The sequence below is a fragment of the Equus przewalskii genome, chromosome 6, assembly GCF_037783145.1.
Source record: "Equus przewalskii isolate Varuska chromosome 6, EquPr2, whole genome shotgun sequence".
Lineage (NCBI taxonomy): Eukaryota > Metazoa > Chordata > Mammalia > Perissodactyla > Equidae > Equus > Equus przewalskii.
Genome location: NC_091836.1, coordinates 31,513,847 through 31,533,780, shown reverse-complemented (window position 1 = coordinate 31,533,780; position 19,934 = coordinate 31,513,847). Strand labels below are relative to the sequence as shown.

The 19,934-nt window shown below is 36.0% G+C and overlaps 1 pseudogene; it reads right to left on the bottom strand.

Annotated features, from left to right (window-relative positions):
- Positions 1-12,448: 12,448 nt before the first annotated feature.
- On the bottom strand, positions 12,449-13,613 carry LOC103540216 (olfactory receptor 8D4-like; annotated as a pseudogene).
- Positions 13,614-19,934: the final 6,321 nt, after the last annotated feature.

Sequence of the window (19,934 nt, the reverse complement as noted above, 5' to 3'; positions counted from 1 at the left end):
ATTGCCACAAGACTCACCCTACAAGAAATGCTCAGGAAGACCCTCATACCTGGGAAAAAAAAAAAAAAAAAAGGAAAGGGGTTACAAAACCCCAAGCAATGGAGATATGTAGAAAGACAAAATCAGAAAATTGCAGCTCTCCATCAGAACAGGTTAGCAAATGCTTAAGAATAACATTAAAGATAATAGGAAGGAAAACACCAAGAATAAATATAATCTTGTCATTTTAACCACAAACTCACAACACAAGAAGAAAAAAAAGATCTGACAATAACAACCTAGGAGGAAAAGAGGAAAGGGATGGAACAGCTTAATCTAAGGAAATAATAGGCTATCAGAAAATGGGCTATCTCATCTATGATATGTTTTATACAAACCACATGGTAATCACTAAACAAATAACAAGAATAGAGACACAAATTACAAATAAGAAGAAAGCCTTTATAGAAAACTACGTACCTGAATTGGTAGTCCAAAATTCATGGAATGAGAAACAAAGGAAATGCAGGAGAACCTGAAAACGAGCGATAAAATGGCAGCATTAGGCCCCCACATTTCAATAATCACTCTAAATGTAAATGGATTGAACTCTCCAAACAAAAGACACAGAGTGGCAGGATGGATTAAAGAACAAGACCCAACAATATGCTGCTTCCAGGAAACACACCTCAGCCACAAAGACAAACACATTCAGAGTGAAGGGATAGAAGACAATACTCCAAGATAACAGTGAATAAAAGAAAGCAAGTGTCCCCACATTTATATCAGACAAAGTAGACTTCAAGGTAAAACAAGTAAAGAGAGACAAAGAGGGGCAATTTATAATGATAAAAGGGACACTCTACCAAGAAGACATAACACTTATAAATATATATGCACCCAACACAGGAGCACCAAAGTAGGTAAAGCAACTATTAAGAAAACTAAAAGGAGATATCAACAACATAATAATAATAGTAGGGGACCTCAACACTCAATAGTAGGGGACCACTAACACCAATGGATAGATTAGCCAGACTGAAAGTCAACAAGAAAATTGTAGAATTAAATGAAAAACTAGACCAGATAGACTTAATAGCTATATACAGAACACTCCATCCAAAAACAGCAGGTCACATTCTTCTCAAGACACATGGAACATTCTCAAGGGTAGACCATATGTTGGGAAACAAAGCAAGCATCAACAAATTCAAGAGGATGAAATAATGCCAAGCATCTTTTCCAACCATAATGCTATGAAACTAGAAATCAACTACAAGAAAAAAGCTGGAAAAGGGGAAAAAATGTGGAGATTAAACAATATGCTACTGAACAACCAGTGGGTCATTGAAGAAATTAAAGGAGAAATCAAATATTATCTGGAGACAAATGAAAATGAAAACACACCATACCAACTCATTTGGGATGCAGCAAAAGCAGTCCTAAGAGGGAAATTCATCGTGATACAGGCTCACCTCAATAAAAAAGAAAAATCTCAGATAAGCAATATCAAACTACACTTAACAGAATTAGAACAGAAAGACAAAGCCCAAAGTCAGTAGAAGGAGGGAAATAATAAAAATTAGAGCAGAAATAAATGAAATTGAAACAAAAAAAGACAGTAGAAAGGATCAATGAAACAAACAGCTGGTTCTTTGAGAAAATTAACAACATTGACAAACTCTTAGCCAGGCTCACTAAGAAAAAAAGAGAGAAGACTCAAATAAATAAAATTAGAAATGAAAGAGGAGAAATCACAATGGATACCACAGAAATACAAAAGATTATAAGAGAATATTATGAAATACTATGAAATTAGGCAACCTAGAAGAAATGGTTAGACTCTTACAACCTCCACAAACTGTATCAGGAGGAAATAGAGAATCTGAATAAATGAATCACAAGTAAAGAAATTGAAACAGTAATCAAAAACCTCCCCCAAAATAAAAATCCAGGGCCGGATGGCTTCTCTGGAGAATTCTACCAAACATTCAAAAAAGATTTAATACCTATCCTTCTAAAACTATTCCAGAAAATCAAGGAAGATGGAGCACTTCCTAACACATTCTATGAAGCCAACATCACCCTGATCCCAAAACCAGATAAGGACAACACAAAGAAGGAAAACTACAGGCCGATATCACTGATGAACATAGATGGAAAAATCCTCAACAAAATTTTGGCAAACCAAATACAGCAATACATTGAAAAGATCACACATGATGATCAAGTGGGATTTATACCAGGGACACAGGGATGGTTCAACATCAGCAAGTCAATCAACGTGATACACCACATTAACAAAATGAGAAACAAAAAACACATGATCATCTCAATAGAAGCAAAGAAAGCATTTGACAAGATTCAACATCCATTTATGATAAAAACTCTCAATAAAATTGGTATAAAGGGAAAGTACCTCAACATAATAAAGGCCATATATGACAAAGCCACAGACAACATCATACTCAATGGGCAAAAATTGAAAGCCATCCATCTGAGAATAGGAACAAGACAAGGGTGGGACCACTCTTATTCAACATAGTATTGGAGATTTGGACCAGAGAAATTAGGCAAGGAAAACAATAAAAGGGATCCAAATAGGCAATAAAGAAGTGAAACTCTCGCTGTTTGCAGACGACATGATCTTATATATAGATAACCCCAAAGAATCCATTGGAAAACTATCAGAAATAACCAACAACTATAGCAAAGTTGGAGGGTATAAAATCAATTTACATAAATCAGTAGCATTTCTATACTCTAATAACGAACTAACAGAAAGAGAACTCAAGAACACAAACCCATTCACAACTGCTACAAAAAGAATAAAATACCTTGGGGTAAATTTAACCAAGGAAGTGAAAGACCTATACAGTGAAAACTACAAGACCTTCCTGAAAGAAATTGATGATGACATAAAGAGATGAAAAGACATTCCATGTACGTGGATTGCAAGAATTAACATAGTTAAAATGTCCATACTACTTAAAGCAATCTGTAGATTCAACGCAATCTCAATCAAAATCCCAATGACATTCTTTACAGAAATAGAACAAAGAATCCTAAAATTCATATGGGGCAACAGAAGATCCTGAATTGCTAAAGCAATCCTGAGAAAAAAGAACAAAGCTGGAGGCATCACAATCCCTCACTTCAAAACATACTACAAAGATACAGTAATCAAAACAGCATGGTACTGGTACAAAAACAGGCACACAGATCAATGGAACAGAACTGAAAGCCCAGAAATAAAATCACACATTTATGGATAGCTAATCTTTGACAAAGGAGCTGACAACATACAAGGGAGAAAAGAAAGTCTCTTCAACAAATACTTTTGGGAAAACCGGACAGCCACATGTAAAAGAATGAAAATTGACCACTGTTTTACACCATTCACAAAAATAAACTCAAAATGGATCAAAGACCAAAAGGTAAGACCTGTAACTATAAGGCTTCTGGAAGAAAATATAGGCAGTACACTCTTTGACATCACTCTTAAAAGGATCTTTTCAGACACCATGTCTTCTCAGACAAGGGAAACAATAGAAAGAATAAACAAATGGGACTTCATCAGGCTAGAGAGCTTCTTCAAGGCAAGGGAAAACAAGATTGAAAGAAAAAAACAACACACCAATTGGGAAAAAATATTTGCAAATCGTATATCAGACAAAGGGTTAATCTCCACAATATATAAAGAACTCACACAACTCAACAACGAAAAATCTAACAACCTGATAAAAAAAAAACGGGCAGGGGACATGAACAGACATTTCTCCAAAGAAGGTATACAGATGGCCAATAGGCACATGAAAAAATATTCATCATCACTGATCATCAGGGAAATGCAAATCAAAACTACACTAAGATAGCACCTTATACCCGTTAGAATGGCAAAAATAACCAAAACAAAAAGTAACAAATGTTGGAGAGGTTTTGGAGAAAAAGGAACCCTCTGTAGGAACCCTCAGTGTATCTGCTGGTGGGAATGCAAACTGGTGCAGCCACTATGGAAAACCGTACGGAAATTTCTCAAAAAATTAAAAATAGAAATACCGTATGATCCAGCCATCCTACTACAGGGTATCTATCCAAAGAACTTGAAATCAGAAATTCCAAAGGAACCATGCACCCCTATGTTCATTGAAGCATTATTTGTAATATCTAAGATGGGAAAGCAGCCTGAGTTCCCATCAACTGATGGTTGGATAAAGAAGATATGGTGTATATATATACAATGGAACACTACTCAGCCATAAAAAAGGATAAAATTGTCCCATTCACAACAACGTGGGTGGACCTGGAGGGTATCATGTTAAGTGAAATAAGCCAGATACAGAAAGACAATCTCTGTATGACTCCAATCATATGTGGAAGTTAAACATGTAGACAAAGAGAACAGATTAGTGGTTATCAGGGGAAAGGGGGTTTGGGGGTGGGCACAAAGGGTGAAGTGGTGCACCTACAACATGACCAACAAACAATAATGTACACCTGAAATTCCACAAGGTTGTAAACTATCATAATCTCAATAAAAAGTTAAAAATTAAAAATAAAGTTTATTACAAGGAACCCAATGAATAGCAATTCCACATCAGTTAGGATTTCCTTTGTTCTTTTTTACAGCTATATGGTACTCCATTGTGTGGGATTACCATAGTTTATTCAACTACTTTCCCATGTATTCACATTTATATTATTTCCAATATTTGCAATTGCAAATAATGCTGTAATGAATAATCTCATATAATTTCACATTATTGGAGTGCATCTTCAGGGTAAATTCCTTAAACTGGGATCACTGGGTCAAAAAGTAAACGCATAGGTAATTTTGTTAGATATTACCAATCTTCTCTCCACAGGATTATACTAATTTGCATTCCCAATAGCAATATATTAGAAAGTCTGCTTCCTTACAACCTCACCATAGACTGTGTGGTTATATGTTTTGATTTTTTCCGATATTATATATGAGAAATGGTATTTCATTGTAGTTTTAATATTCATTTCCGCTATCATTAGTGAGATTGAACATCAAGAACCATTTTTGCCTCTCTTTTCTTTGTGAATTGTTTGTCCATTTCTCTACCATGTTTTCGAACATTTTTCTTGAATTTTAAGAGTTCTTTATAACTCAGGGATATTATCACTTTTTCTATGATATATGTTATAAATATTTTATGTTTTGTTTATGGTGTTTTTCCAATGCAAAAGTGCTTTTTATTTTTAGAGAGCCATGTTATCAGTCTACTCTTTTGTTGTATCTAAACTTTGAATCATAGTTTTAAAAAATTCCATAAATTCATTTTAAAGAAAAATCACCTGTTTTCTTCTGATGCTTGCACATTTTATTTCTTTTGTTTAAATATCCTTATATATATTGTGAGGTCTAATTTTAGATCTAATTTTATTTTTTTCCAAATGCAAACCTAGTTGTCCCAATACAATTAAAAATTCCATCTTTCCTCCACCGATTTAAAATTCTATCTTTATCATAAATTAATCTTTATATGTAATTTGGCCTATTTCTAGACTTTCTACTCTATTCCACTAGTCTGATTTCTTGTTCAAGTCAGTACCACACTTTTTTTTTTTTTGAGGAAGATTAGCCCTGAGCTAACTACTGCCAATCCTCCTCTTTTTTGCTGAGGAAGACTGGCCTTGAGCTAACATCCATGCCCATCTTACTCTACTTTTTTATACGTGGGCCGCCTACCACAGCATGGCTTTTGCCAAGTGGTGCCATGTCCACACCCGGGATCCAAACCGGCAAACCCCAGGGCCCTGAGAAGCGGAACATGCGAACTTAACCACTGAGCCACTGGGCCGGCCCCAGTACCACACTTTTTAAATACAGACGCTTAGCTATGTTTTGATATTTGGTGAGGCAAGTTTCCCCTCCTGTATTTTTTTTTTCTGCTTATACTGTTTTAAAGTACTTATTCCTTTGTTTCTTCTTTAATTTTGAACTATGGTCAATTTTTAATGGTACTCCTTAAATATCACCTATTGCCTACACAACAATTAATGAGCTTATTCAACATTCCTCTTCCCCTTTCTCCTTTTCTCCTCTGTTTTAGGGTATTGTTTCTGATTTTTCAGAACAAACACATAACATATGTTATATTCATATTACAAATTATTGTTTTATCATCATCCTAAACTTTGTTTTTATCCTATGTCTACAATAAAATATATTAAAGACTTACCATCAGTATTTATAATAAAGTTTCTACGGTGATCACTCAATTGGGTGATGTTCATCATCTAGTATATTCCTCAAGAAGAGTTCATAGATATAGGATTCCTTGAACTCTTTACATGCTTGAAACTGTTTTTCAATAGCATTGATATTTGAAGGAATGCTTAGTTGAATACAGAATCATCATTTCAGCTTTTTTATTAGTCTCTTGAAATGCTACTTCATGTCTTGATGTATAAGTTGTTTTTGAGAAGTCTCATGTCAGCCTAATTCTCTTTCCTTTTTAGGTTATTTCTCTCCTTTGCCTTAAGGAACCTAGGATTTTTCTTTATATTTAAAATCTTATAACTGTATCAAGATATTACTGGAAGAGAATCATTGAAAGTTAATCTTCCCCGATAAGCATTGAGCCCTTTCAATACATAGATATAGGTCTTCTTTTAGTTTTGGAAAGATTTTTTTTTTTTTAAAGATTTTATTTTTCCTTTTTCTCCCCAAAGCCCCCCAGTACATAGTTGTATATTCTTCGTTGTGGGTCCTTCTAGTTGTGGCATGTGGGACGCTGCCTCAGCATGGTCTGATGAGCAGTGCCATGTCCGCGCCCAGGATTCGAACCAACGAAACACTGGGCTGCCTGCAGCGGAGCGCGTGAACTTAACCACTCGGCCACGGGGCCAGCCCCTTGGAAAGATTTTTTTGAGATTATGGCTTTAAATATTAGTTCTGGCCATTGTTTTGTATATCTTTTTCAATGACTGCAATTATATGGATGTTGGATATCCTTCACCTGTCTTTCATTCCAACCACTTTCTCACTGGCCCTTTCTAGATATTTATTTATCTAATTTTCATTCTCTTAGTTGATTTCCTGCTCCTCTTCAATCCCATTATTACACTTTTATTTGAATCTATTCTTCCTTGACCACCTTTATTTAGTCTTCATTTCTGATACAATTTTGTCATCTCTTTTATTTCTTTCCTGAGTTTTCTTCTCATTTTAGTTTTTTTAAATCCATTTCTATGTTTAATATGGAATTTCTGATTTAAGGTAGTTTCTCCTATACCCAGACCCTTGTTTGAGGAAATTTAGCTTAATTTGAAGTGTCGCATTGCAGTTTTTCTCTGCTTTGCCATTGGATTTTGGAACGGGGGAGGGACTTATTACTATCTAAATTGTCTGGACTCATTTTCTGCTTTCTTGTTTAGTAGTTGTTACGTAGATAAAAACGGTTGGTGCCTGTGCATTACCATAAACAGGTCTGGTGATCTGGGGTTTGAACAAGTTTCCTAGTTCAAAAGAATCCTCTTCCGTCAGTGTATCAAAGCACAGTTTTTCACTGGCTGGCTTTGGGGCAGGAGGAAAGGTAGAAGAGGACATGGAAAGATTATGATCTTCCATTTTTTGGCTTATAGAATCATAAATTATCTCCTACTTTGTATTTCCATTCACCCTAGAGTTTCCAAAAGGACTCTTTCTGTTCCTTTTAACAGCTGCTTTCTCCAGAATATTGCTTCCCCAAGACTGCCTCCTCACATCCCCCACACACTGTTAAACTCCTTCACTATCATCGGTGCTCTAACCTACAGGTACGCATTTTTAGCATTTCACAGATAAGGTGGACTTTCTTTTTCTGGTTGTTCTAGATCAATTTTAGTCCTGCTTCTAGTGCTCATCTCTACTCTTTCATGCAACGTTTTCCTAACTGCTCCTGCTCTCTGCAAAGGCACGTGACAGAAGCACAGGATATAGCAATCTCAAATCTGGTGTATATGTCTTTGCTTAAATGTACTTTGAGCATTCTAAATCTTATTATAGTTCTATGGCTTTGTATGGCTTTGTTTGGTCTTCTCGTCATGTTTCATTGGTTTTCTGGAGGAAATGATGGGAGTTTTAGATTTGTGTGGCTTGCATTACCTCAACTAACCAGAATACCCTTAATTATAAACATTTTTTATGAAGCATATTATTTATTACATTTTGATTAGAATTTTAAGCAACCACAATCTTAGTTTAACTATACTTTTAAATTTAAAACAGTTGTAGATCCATATACAGTTGCAAGAATGATACAGGGGATTACATGTATCATTTATCAAGCTTTCCAGCATGATAACATCTTAATAAACTATATAAAATATCACCGCCAAGGTATTATTATTGATTCTTTCAAGATGCAGAGCAGTCCCAACCCCACAAGGATCCCTTATGTTGTCCTTTCATTGTCACACCTACCACCCTTTTCTCCCCCATCCATGATCCCTAGCAACTACTAATTTGTTTTCCATTATTATGTGTGCCATTTCAATAATGTTATATAAATGGAGTAACAGAGTGTAAGCTTTTGAGAGTAGCTTTTCCTTTCAGCATAATTTTCTAGAAACTTGTTTTATGTATCAATAGTTGATTCCTTTTTATTGCTGAATACTATTTCACAGTATGAGTGTTCCACAGATTGCTTGACCATTCACCCACGAAAGATCTACGTTGCTTCCAGTTTGGGGCCATTACAAATAAAGCTGCTATTAACCTTTGCATACAGATTTTTTTTTTTAATATTTTATTTTTTCCTTTTTCTCCCCAAAGCCCCCCGGTACATAGTTGTATATTCTTTGTTGTGGATTCTTCTAGTTGTGGCATGTGGGACGCTGCCTCAGCGTGGTTCGACGAGCAGTGTCATGTCCGCGCCCAGGATTCGAACCAACGAAACACTGGGCCGCCTGCAGCGGAGCGCGCGAACTTAACCACTCTGCCACGGGGCCAGCCCCCTGCATACAGATTTTTGTGTGAATATAAGTTCATTTCTCTAGGCTAAACACCCACAAATGGAATTCTTGGGTCTTATGGTGGCCACATGATTTTATAAGAACTTGCCCAACTTCTTTCCAGAGTGGCTATAAAATTTTCCATTTCCACCAGCAATCTGTTACCCAGATTTCGCATCCTTGCCAGTATTTGGTGTTGTCATTATTATTATTATTTTTTTTTTTTGTCTTCCTGATAGGTATGTATTGCTATCTCCTCTGAGTTTTAATTTGCATATCCCTAATGACTAATGATGTTTAACATTGTTTCATGGCTTATTTGCCATTTGAATACTTTCTTCATGGTAATGTCTGTTCATGTATTTTGCCCATTTGCTGATTGGATTACTTGTTTGTGTACTAGTTTGGTTTTTCGGGGATTTTTGGTGAGGAAGATTGTCCCTGAGCTAACATCTGTGCCAATCTCCCTCTGTCGTGTGAAGGCGGGATGCTGCCTCAGCCAGACTTGATGAGCAGTGTGTAAGGTTCATGCCCAGGATCCGAACCTGCGAACCCTGGGCCCCTGAAGCAGAGTGCACAAGGTTAACCATTATGCCACCAGGCCAGGCCCAAGCTTACTGTTAAATTTTGAAAGTTGTTTATATATTCTAAATACTAGTTATTTTTCTTATGAGTGATTTGAAAGTATTTTCTCTCACTCCATAGCTTGTCTTTTGAGTTAACTTTTCAGGTGTGAAGATTAGGTTAAGGTTCTCTTTTTTTTTTCTTTTTTTTTTGATTATGGCTGTCCATTTTCTTCAGCACCATTTGTTGAAAAGTCTATCCTCTGTGATTGATTTTGCACCTTTGTCAAAAAACAGTTGGCCTTATTTGTGTGGATCTATTTCTGAGTTTTTTACTTTGTTTTATGTATCTGTTTGCCTTCCCTTTCTTAATAATACATTGTCTTGATTACACTATAGCTATACAGTGGACTCAATAATGTGTAAAGTGATTCCTCTCATTTTATTCCTCTTTTATGAAATTGTTTTGCCTATTCTAGCATTTGCGCTTGTCCAAATTAATTTTAGAAAAACCAAATCAATGTGTACAAAAAAGAACTTTGCTGAGGTTTTATGGGAATTCTATTAAACCTATTTTGGGAGAATTATTATCTTTACTATTGAGTCATCCAATCCATAAGTATGATATGACTCCTCATTTATTTAGATCTTCTTTGACTTTTTTCATCAACATTTTGTAATTTTTAGCATGAAGCAACTGTACTTAAATGTATACCTAAATTTCGGCTAAGCATTTCCCCTCTATTTCAAGTTTGCTGATAAACATGAATGGTTCTTGGGTTTGGACAAATGCTTTTTCTGCATCAGTTAAGATTATTACATGATTTTTCTTCTTTAACCAGTGTATATTGTGGATTGATATCCCTGGCATATATATCCCTGGCTCAGCCTGTTTTCTTGCCTCCTCTTTCTTATTTTTCTCAACTGACTTTGTAAACATGGGTGAGGAATATCTTCTTTTAACTAGAAAAATATTCCAAGCTCAACTAACTTGTCAGTAGCATGGGAAAGGCATTCCATGAGGCAGAAACACTGCAAAGAGGTAAAAATACAACTTTGCTTCTTTCAAAAGCTCTACCTACCAACATTTTTGAGTAACGCATATATAAATTCTATGTAAATTATTTTTGTTTCTTTGAGGGAGAGGGAAGAAATTGGAGGTGATTTTTTACAACTTTATAAGAAAACTTTGATAGCCAAGAATAATTGGAATGCTTCCTTTTTTCCAGTAATGAGAATTGTATAACCAACTCTAATATCAAAAAATATCTTTCTTTTGGCTTCTTTGAAACTCAGTTATGAAGCCCAAACATTGCAACTATTTAGGCTTTTATAATCTGTTTCTATTATTTTCTTTTGACTGATCTTGGTGCATTTTATTAGTTATGTTTTCCTAAGTTCTATTTTAATTTTATCAGTATTTATCATTCCCAGGCGTCAATCTTTGAATTCAACAGCAAACCTTATTAATTTAAAATCAGAATTGTGACTGAATCCATCCATTTTTTTTCCATCTCTACTGCCATTACTGTAATTAAAATAACATCTGCTCTTACCAAGATAACTGTAATGGACCCAAAGTGTTTTCCGAGTGTCCGCTCTGGCCAATAGTCCCCCCTTTCCCTATCAAAACTTCTCCCTAAACATACACACAAACACACACACTCACACACACACACACACACACATTCTATGTCTTTTCTTATCAAAAACTAGAAGATATTTTTAAACGTATAACAGATTACATCACTGTGCTTACAAACATACCAATGGCTTCTCTTTGTCCTGAGAATAAGATTCCAACTCCTTACGTAACCCGGCATTTGCTCACTTAGCTAACCTCCTTTGGTACCTCTTTCCCATCCTTCACTATTCTTCAGACATACTGCCTTCTTTGTTTCTTGAGTATGGCCAGGCTTGTTTCAGCCTTGGTACTTTGTATTTGCTTGTGCCCTTCTGTTTTTGCATATCTGTGTTCTTCTCTTCTTTTAGGTTTCATTCAAATTTCTCTTCCTCAAGGAGATCTATTGAGAATTGTTCTTATCCCATTAACCTTTACATGCCTCATTTTTTTCAAAGCATTTACCTCTATCTGTAATTATCATGTGTGTTTAAGGAATTACTTCTGTATTATCTGCCACTCACCACCCACCAAAATTAAGTAAAGACCTTGTCTATCATATTCCCCACAATATTCCAGCACTTAAAAGTGTCATGGCATATAGTGTCCATCATAAACTTATGCTGAATAAATGAATTAGTCAGCACATTGCATTCTCCACACAGTGCATGTTGGTTGATTGTGTAAGAGTTTATTATTGAAAACCATAAACGTTTTGATTGTGTTTAATTCAAAATGTATTATAAGGAAGAAATTAAAGACACCTAATTTACAGCCTAGAGAGAAACTACCACTCAAAAAATAATAAACAGAAAGTTGTAAAATACTGCACCTATACTGATCAAGCTGAAAAAAATGATATTTAGATAAGACTTATAAGTATCGTCTTTTCATCTAGATGTGCTATCTTATCCTCAGATGACCAGATGCCAAATACTGAAATCATATTAGCTAAACTCAGTGCTGAATTCATCTTCTTCACCGAATTCCACTTTGATAGAACATTGGCCTTAAGCCCTTTACAAGAAACAAGCAAGAAAAATTCTTCCATATTATTGTAAAATTGTTGTCATGATTTCATCACTCTACTCAATATTTTTTATGTAAATATCCATAAGAGACATCTCTTTTTGAGTGAGATAAATAAGAAGAAACACTGTCTCACCAAAGAATTTAGTGTGGTTTTTTTTCTGTTATGCCTATACAGTCCAGCATGATTTTGTTTTCTTTTTTGGCTTAGATTCAGGAAAGTAAAGGTAAAAATTGATGTTCAATACAGGCAATGATATAAATGTTTAAATTTATTATATTAGCTGCTTCTCACTTTCAAAGTTGTCTTACATTTTATTAATCTTATTATGTGTGAATATATTTAGTAATCTGAATATATGTAATTTCAGATATATATATATTCCTAATCATGTATATCTAATTTCACCTCACTTCAAATTATCTTTAAAGACTCAGTGCATAAACACATACATACAGACAGACAGACAGACATATGATTCTGGAAACATAAATAGATCTTAGTAAAGAGTATATTCATTATGATGTTTTCCTTCTTAAGAGTTTCATCAGTGCATTTTTCACTTCCTTGTTCCTCAGGCTGTATATCAGGGGATTCAACATGGGAATCACGGTGGTAGAAAATACTGAGGACACTTTCTCCTGGGTGAGGGAACTGCTGGAAGCAGGTTTTAGATACGTGAACATGAGAGACCCATAAAATATAAGAACAGCTGTCAAGTGGGAGCTGCAGGTGCTGAAGGCTTTGGATCTGCCTTCCTTAGAATGGATGCGGAGGATGCTGGACAGGCTAAAAGCATATGAAATGATGATTGTCAAGCTGGTGGCTACCATGTTAAATCCACCAATGACAAAAATCAAGATCTCATCAATATAAGTGCTGGAACAAGAGAGTTTAATAAGAGGGACAATGTCACAGAAGTAATGTTTAATGACATTTGGTCCACAGAAAGTCAATCTTAATATACAACCTCCATGAATCACAGCATCAGTAGCACCTACTGAGAAGACAGCAGCCACCAGCAGGGAACAGACTCTAGGGGACATGATGAGGTTGTAGAGCAGGGGGCTACAGATGGCCGCATAGCGATCATAGGCCATTGCTGCCAACATGCAGCACTCAGAAATGACAAAAATACAGAAAAAAAAAACAGCTGAGTCATGCATCCGGAATAGGAAATAGGTTTATCTCTGCAAGAAAACCCTGCCAACATTTTGGGAGTAATGACAGAAGAATAGCAGAAATCTAAAAAAGACAAACTACTGAGGAAATAGTACATTGGGGTGTGAGGTTGAGAACTCAACCCAATTATGGAGATCATGCCAAGATTTCCCACCATGGTAACTATATAAATCCCTAAGAAGAGGCAGAAAAGGGGCAGCTGAAGCTCTGGTTGGTCAGTTAATCCTGAAAGAAGAAACTCAGTCAGTCTGGAGTGATTTCTTATACCCATTCTCCTCTGAGAAATCTGTAGAGATGAGAGAAAAGAATCAAATCAGACAGGGAGAATCCCAGCTTGTCTCCAATTCCCCATAGCCCAGGTATTTCTACCTGTGAAAACACTGAATTTAGGTTATCTTATCCCCTTGTCACTAAGCCTGTGCCTCCATTGATATGCAGGGACTTTGGCCCACCAAAAGTCAGCACTCAGACAAAACAGAGTAAGAAACATCCATAATCTATAGGAACCATAAATACACTTTCCCATCCCTGCCAGTGTCTCAAATACTTTCAGGAAAATATGCAGCGTTTAACTACAGAGTAAGAGATAGATCTAATGCTAAAGACCAAGGGGGAGGTTTTCTGAGGCAAATCAGTTGAAGAGGTACACCTGAAATTTACATAATGTTAAAAATCAATGTCACGTCAATAAAAATTTAAAAAAGAAGAAGTGACTACACGCTGAGAAAATACTTTTGTTAATGACACATTTGCCTAGGGCCGGTTCTGCCTCCAGGAATTCCTACAGAGCAGATGTCTATTGTTAAGGTCGATTGTGATTTCCACTTTAAGGTTTTCCAGGATGTTCAGAAGAATATTATAAATTCTAGGGACTCGTTCCAAGGTGTTACATGAAATAAGTAGCCCAGAATCACATGACTTCAGACAGGCAGAGTTACACAAAGTTAAACAGATTTCTTAACTGAAGGATATTTCAGGATATCCTAGAGGGCTACATAACATACAAACTTAAAAATGCATATTGTAGCACAATGTGGCTCAGAACATGTTTTAGGAAATTGTGTTTGCGTTTGTGTGTTTGTTTTATTTTAATCTAATTATAAGTTGATTCCCAAGTGGGAAGCTTATTCTTCTTACACTTCAGTAAAGAGACCTCCCAAAACTGTTTCTGCCTTCTGAATCTCTGTCTGTCCTCTGGGCTAAGCCTACCTATCCCATCAAGGCCATTGAGCACAACTTAATGCACTACTGCTAGTGCTGCCACTTTTGGCAATGCAAACAACGCAGATATTGGTGTTTCCATAAGAGACTCCCATGCAGTGCTTCCTGTCTTCCACCCAGAATTCCTCTAGGAAGGAGCAAAGATGACACAATTTGGAGTTGCCTCTTCTGGGGTCAACCAAGGCCTTATCTCTGAAGAATCTCACCATTTTTCTTTTCCTGTTGGGCTGCTCAACAGAGCCTTATGTTCTCTGAGCAGGTTTCCAAATTCTAGAGAACACATGACTTTTGTATCTGCTCTTCTCTCATCCTGGGAGATGGAGATAGGGGGGTCATGTGCAAAAGAGGGATGGTCCAATTGCCCTTACCGTGTGGCTGAAATACCTTGGAGTCTTCCTTTCCCTTCATCCCTCACCAATTAGGATGCACAAGTATAGTCTAGTCACAGAGACTACACAGAGGCAAATAGCAAAGGAATGTTCAAGAAGAGTCATATTCTCAGTTTTTTACTTTTAATCTCTTTTCATGCATGCCTTCAAATGTTCCTGAGTGTCACAAACAGAATAACCACTCTCATCACATATCCAATTTTCAGTCATTTCAGCTAATTCCTGCTGGGCTCTCTATCAAAGTGAAATATCTTCCATCCTGCCCGTGTTCCTTGTTCTGTTTCAGTGCTCTGCACCCATCTGCTTTCTATTCAAGTCAGGTAGGTTTCTCTCTCCTATACTTCCTACTTCCCAAACATTTCTATACCTTATGTCCTTGCCACTCAATGTGTAGTCCACAGACCCAGCACCAGCATCATTTGGGAATTTGTTAAAATGCACAATCTCAGAACCTAACCCACACCAATTAAATCAGGATCTACATTTTAGCAAGATCCCCACATGACGGGTATGCACATTAAAGTTTAAGAGACACTATTTTAGTTTATTCTCTCCTAAAGCTGAAACCATCTTTCTTCCTTCTTGTGTTCTCCTCTGAGCCCCTCTCTCTGCTTCTTCTCTGTGCCAGAAAGCATTACATGAGCATGCAAAGCCCATTTTTGAAAACATCTTCTCAAGAAGGGCCTTTTTGGGTGAAGGATAGAACTGTACAATTTCACATTTCTGTATGTTTCCACCTATAATGTAGACTCAAAGCTTCCATGACAGTGTAATATATATGTCCAATAGTTTATAATACCACATTGTATCGTGCTTTTGTCTTTGTAGGAAGAATTGTTAAACAAATTACATCTTAGTCCACATATAAATGAGCAATTCTAACCGGCAACTACTTTACTTAGCCATTTACTAAACATTAAGTACCACTAGCTAAATTTTTTTATGTTGTCTGTCTGACCGCCTTCCAAAATAATCTACTACACTGACTCACCTGATTCAAGTCATATAAGTTTTGGAATTCAAAAGCAATTTGTCATTTTAAAAGGTGTTTTTAAACATTTCAATGCACCACACAGTACTATTAAAACCATGGTAACCGAAAGTATTTTACAGTGCTGGAGTCTAAATCTGAATTGCACAATAGAAATATAATATAGATACATGGGTAACTTAAAATGTCCTATTGTTTCCCTTGCCTGGTCAGACATGGTACTTGAAAACATGCTGCTAAAACCGATGTCAAAGAGTGTACTGCCTATGTTTTCTTCTAGAAGTTTCGTGGTTTCAGGTCTTAATTCAAGTCTTTAATCCATTTTGAGTTGATTTTTGTGATGGTGAAAGGTAATGGTCTACTTTCATTCTTTTGCATGTGGCTGTCCAGTTTTCCCAACAGCAATTATTGAAGAGGGTCTCCTTTCTCCATTGTATGCTCTTGGCTCCCTTGTCGAATATTAGCTGTCCATAAATGTGTGGGTTTATTTCTGGGCTCTCGATTCTGTTCCATTGATCTGTGTGTCTGTTTTTGTGCCAGCACCATGCTGTTTTGGTTACTATGGCTTTGTAGTATATTTTTAAATCATGGAGTGTGATACCTCCAGCTTTGCAGCATATTTTCAAGTACCATGTCTGACCAGGCAAGGAAACAAAAGAAAAATGAATAAATGGGACTACGTCAAACTAAAAAGATTCTGCACAGCAAAGGAAACCATCAACAAAAGGAAAAGACAACCTAACAATTGGGAGAAGATATTTGTAAACCATACATCAGATAAGGGGTTAATATCCAAAACATACAAAGAACTCATACAGCTCAACAACAAAAAAACCAACAACCCAATTAAAAAATGGGCAAAAGATCTGAACAGAGATTTCTCCAAAGAAGATATATGGATGGCCAACAGGCATATGAAAAGATGCTCAACATCATTAGCTATCAGGGAAAGGCAAATCAAAACTACAATGAGGTATCGCCTCACTCCAGTCAGAATGGCTATAATTAACAAGACAGGAAACAAAAAATGTTGGAGAGGATGTGGAGAGAAGGGAACACTTGTACACTGCTGATGGGAGTGCAAACTGGTGCAGCCACTATGGAAGGCAGTATGGAGTATCCTCAGAAAATTAAGAATAGATCTACCATATAATCCAGCTATCCCACTGCTGGCTGTTTATCCAAAGAACTTGAAAACACAAAGGCATAGAGATACTTGCACCTCTATGTTCATTGCAGCATTATACTCAATAGCCAAGGCTTGGAAGCAACCTAGGTGCCCATCAAGGGACAAATGGATAAAGAAGATGTGGTATTTATACACTATGGAATACTGCTCAGCCATAAGAAATGATGAAATCTGGCCATTTGTGACAACATGGATGGTCCTTGGGGGTATTATGCTTAGTGAAATTAGTCAGAGGGAGAAAGTCAAATACCATATGATCTCACTCATAAGTAGAAGATAACAACAACAACAAACAAACACATAGCAATGGATATTGGATTGGTGGTTACCATAGGGGAAGGGGGGTAGGGCAAAAGGGGTGATTAGGCTCACATGTGAGGGGATGCACTATAATTAGTTTTTGGGTGGTGAACATGATGTAATCTACACAGAATTCAAAATATATTATGATGCACATCTGAAAGCTATATAATGTTATAACCAATGTTACTACAATTAAAAAAATTTTTTAAATAAAATAAAATGTCCTATAAGCCCATTTTTTAGAAAGTAAAAGCAAACAGTTGGAGTCAATTTTTCGTATTATAGCTTAACTTGGTGTTATGTAATTATAACTTGGTATATGTAATTATCATTTCAACATGTAATGATTTAAAAATTCTAATAAGGTATTTTAAATTCTTTTTTTGGTACAAATCTTTAAAATTCATATGTATTTTATGTTTACAGCACATCTAAAATCAGACTAGCCACACTTCAAAGACTCAGTACTCACATGTGGCCAGTGGCTACAGTATTGGACAGCACAGGTCTAGAATATGTTTTTCTAAATATGACTTAATTGTCATATCATGGTTGCCTCTTTTTTAAAAAGGAAAGCATTACCACAGAAGTGGCAGAAAAAGCAATGAACTAAGATTCATAATATTTACTTTCAATACCAACTCTAAGATATACAGTGAAACATTTGTCTCTGAGCTTCACATTTTATCCTGCAAAAAATAATAAACGCTTTAAAGTATTCTTATGCAAATTCAATAAGACAATAGGTGTGAACACATTTTGTGCATTGTAAGGTCTCTATAAATATATTTATAGTATTATAATTCCTATTTTAGAAGCTTGTGACTTCACAGATTAATTCACAGATTAGACTCTAAGGTACTTAGATAAGGCGAGTGGGCAATGCACAATGGAGTCTCAGATGGATGCCCATGGCCTCTTCCCTCTACTCCTGTAGCTCAGGGACCTGCAAACATCAAAAACTCTAGAGCTCGTGTGGACAATCAGGAGTTGATTTTAGAACATGTTTTTATACCTGTAAGATACTAACATCATAACTCTGAAACTTACCATCTCCTCTGAAATGCTAGCTGAGTGTTTCTTCACCTATCCTCATCACTTTAGCAGTAAAGATGGGTTAATTGTACCTTTTCATCCTTAAGCTAACGAGAGCCAGGTCTAAATGAATCTGTGACTTCTAGTCTCAGTTCAAGTATTTTACGTCTAGAAATATAAAGATGAGTAGTCCCCAAGGGTTTCTTGTCTCTGAGGTTTAGCAGCCTGTATATTTGTAAGAACTCTCCCTGAGCTGGCCTATCAAATTCTTCTTACATAAGGAAGTCTAAGCACGAAATGTAGTCATATGTCCAGAGTAATGCAATTAGTATAGCCCAACATTAGGAATATATTTAGAAGTCAATGATAAAGAAGTAGAGTGGATGAGAAAAAGAATATAATTTTCTCACAGAAAGTATTTTAAACTGTAGAGGTAGATTTCCAGTTGCATATTTTTAAATGACAAATGATGGAATCTTGTTTATTTCCATATTAAGTACATCTGGCCATCTACCACAGATTGGGCACACTGAAAGAAGACTCACCATTAGTTCCTTCAGAACCTTGCAATCTAGTGAGAGTATTACCCAACCCACGCTTTGCCCTGACAAACTGTTGAATGAATGAAACACCATATACATTGCTCTATGTAATAAGCAGTAGGTATCATTTGAGCTCAGAGATGGAACAGATCACTACAGTCTATAGTGATAAAGATCGTCTTTATGGAAGGGTAGATTTTAAACTGTGTCTTCAAAAGTGGGGAGAATTTACTTAAGCTGAGAGGATACAAAGGGATATTCAACATATAGATGAACTCATCCCCACCAGGCATCTAGTTCAATCAGAATACTTTGTTCTCCCATAGATAGAAAATCATGACCTGAAAACCAGGTGAAAATAAGCTAACTTATAGAGAAGGATGTTCATTTACTAGAAAAATTGCAAAATAAGATCAGCTTTTTTCCCAGCTATAGAAGTACAATTGACAAATAAATATTGTACATATTTCGAGTGTACGATGTAATGGTTTGATATGCATACACATAGTAAAATGATTAACCCATCAAGCTAATTAATATATCCATCACCTCATAGTTACCATGTTCGTAAACTTTCAGTTATAAGATAAATAAATTCTAGGGATCTACAGCATTGTTAATCTAGTTTGTTAAATTGTATTGTGTACTTGAAATGTGCTAAGAGGTCAATTTTTAACCAAATCAGTCATGAATGACGAAGTTTAAGTTATTAGAAGAGTAGATACTTACGGTGCAATATTCTTGCTTATCCTTAAAGTCAGCTATTATAGATAATCATCTATTCTACTTCTACATGTCCTAGCAAGGTTATTGCATAGAGGTCTACTGGAGTCAAGTATTTTAAACAAAAAACCTCAAGTTTAGTCAAGACACCTATTACCAACCCATGAATCATGTATATTCTGAATAGTGTTTAGTAAAA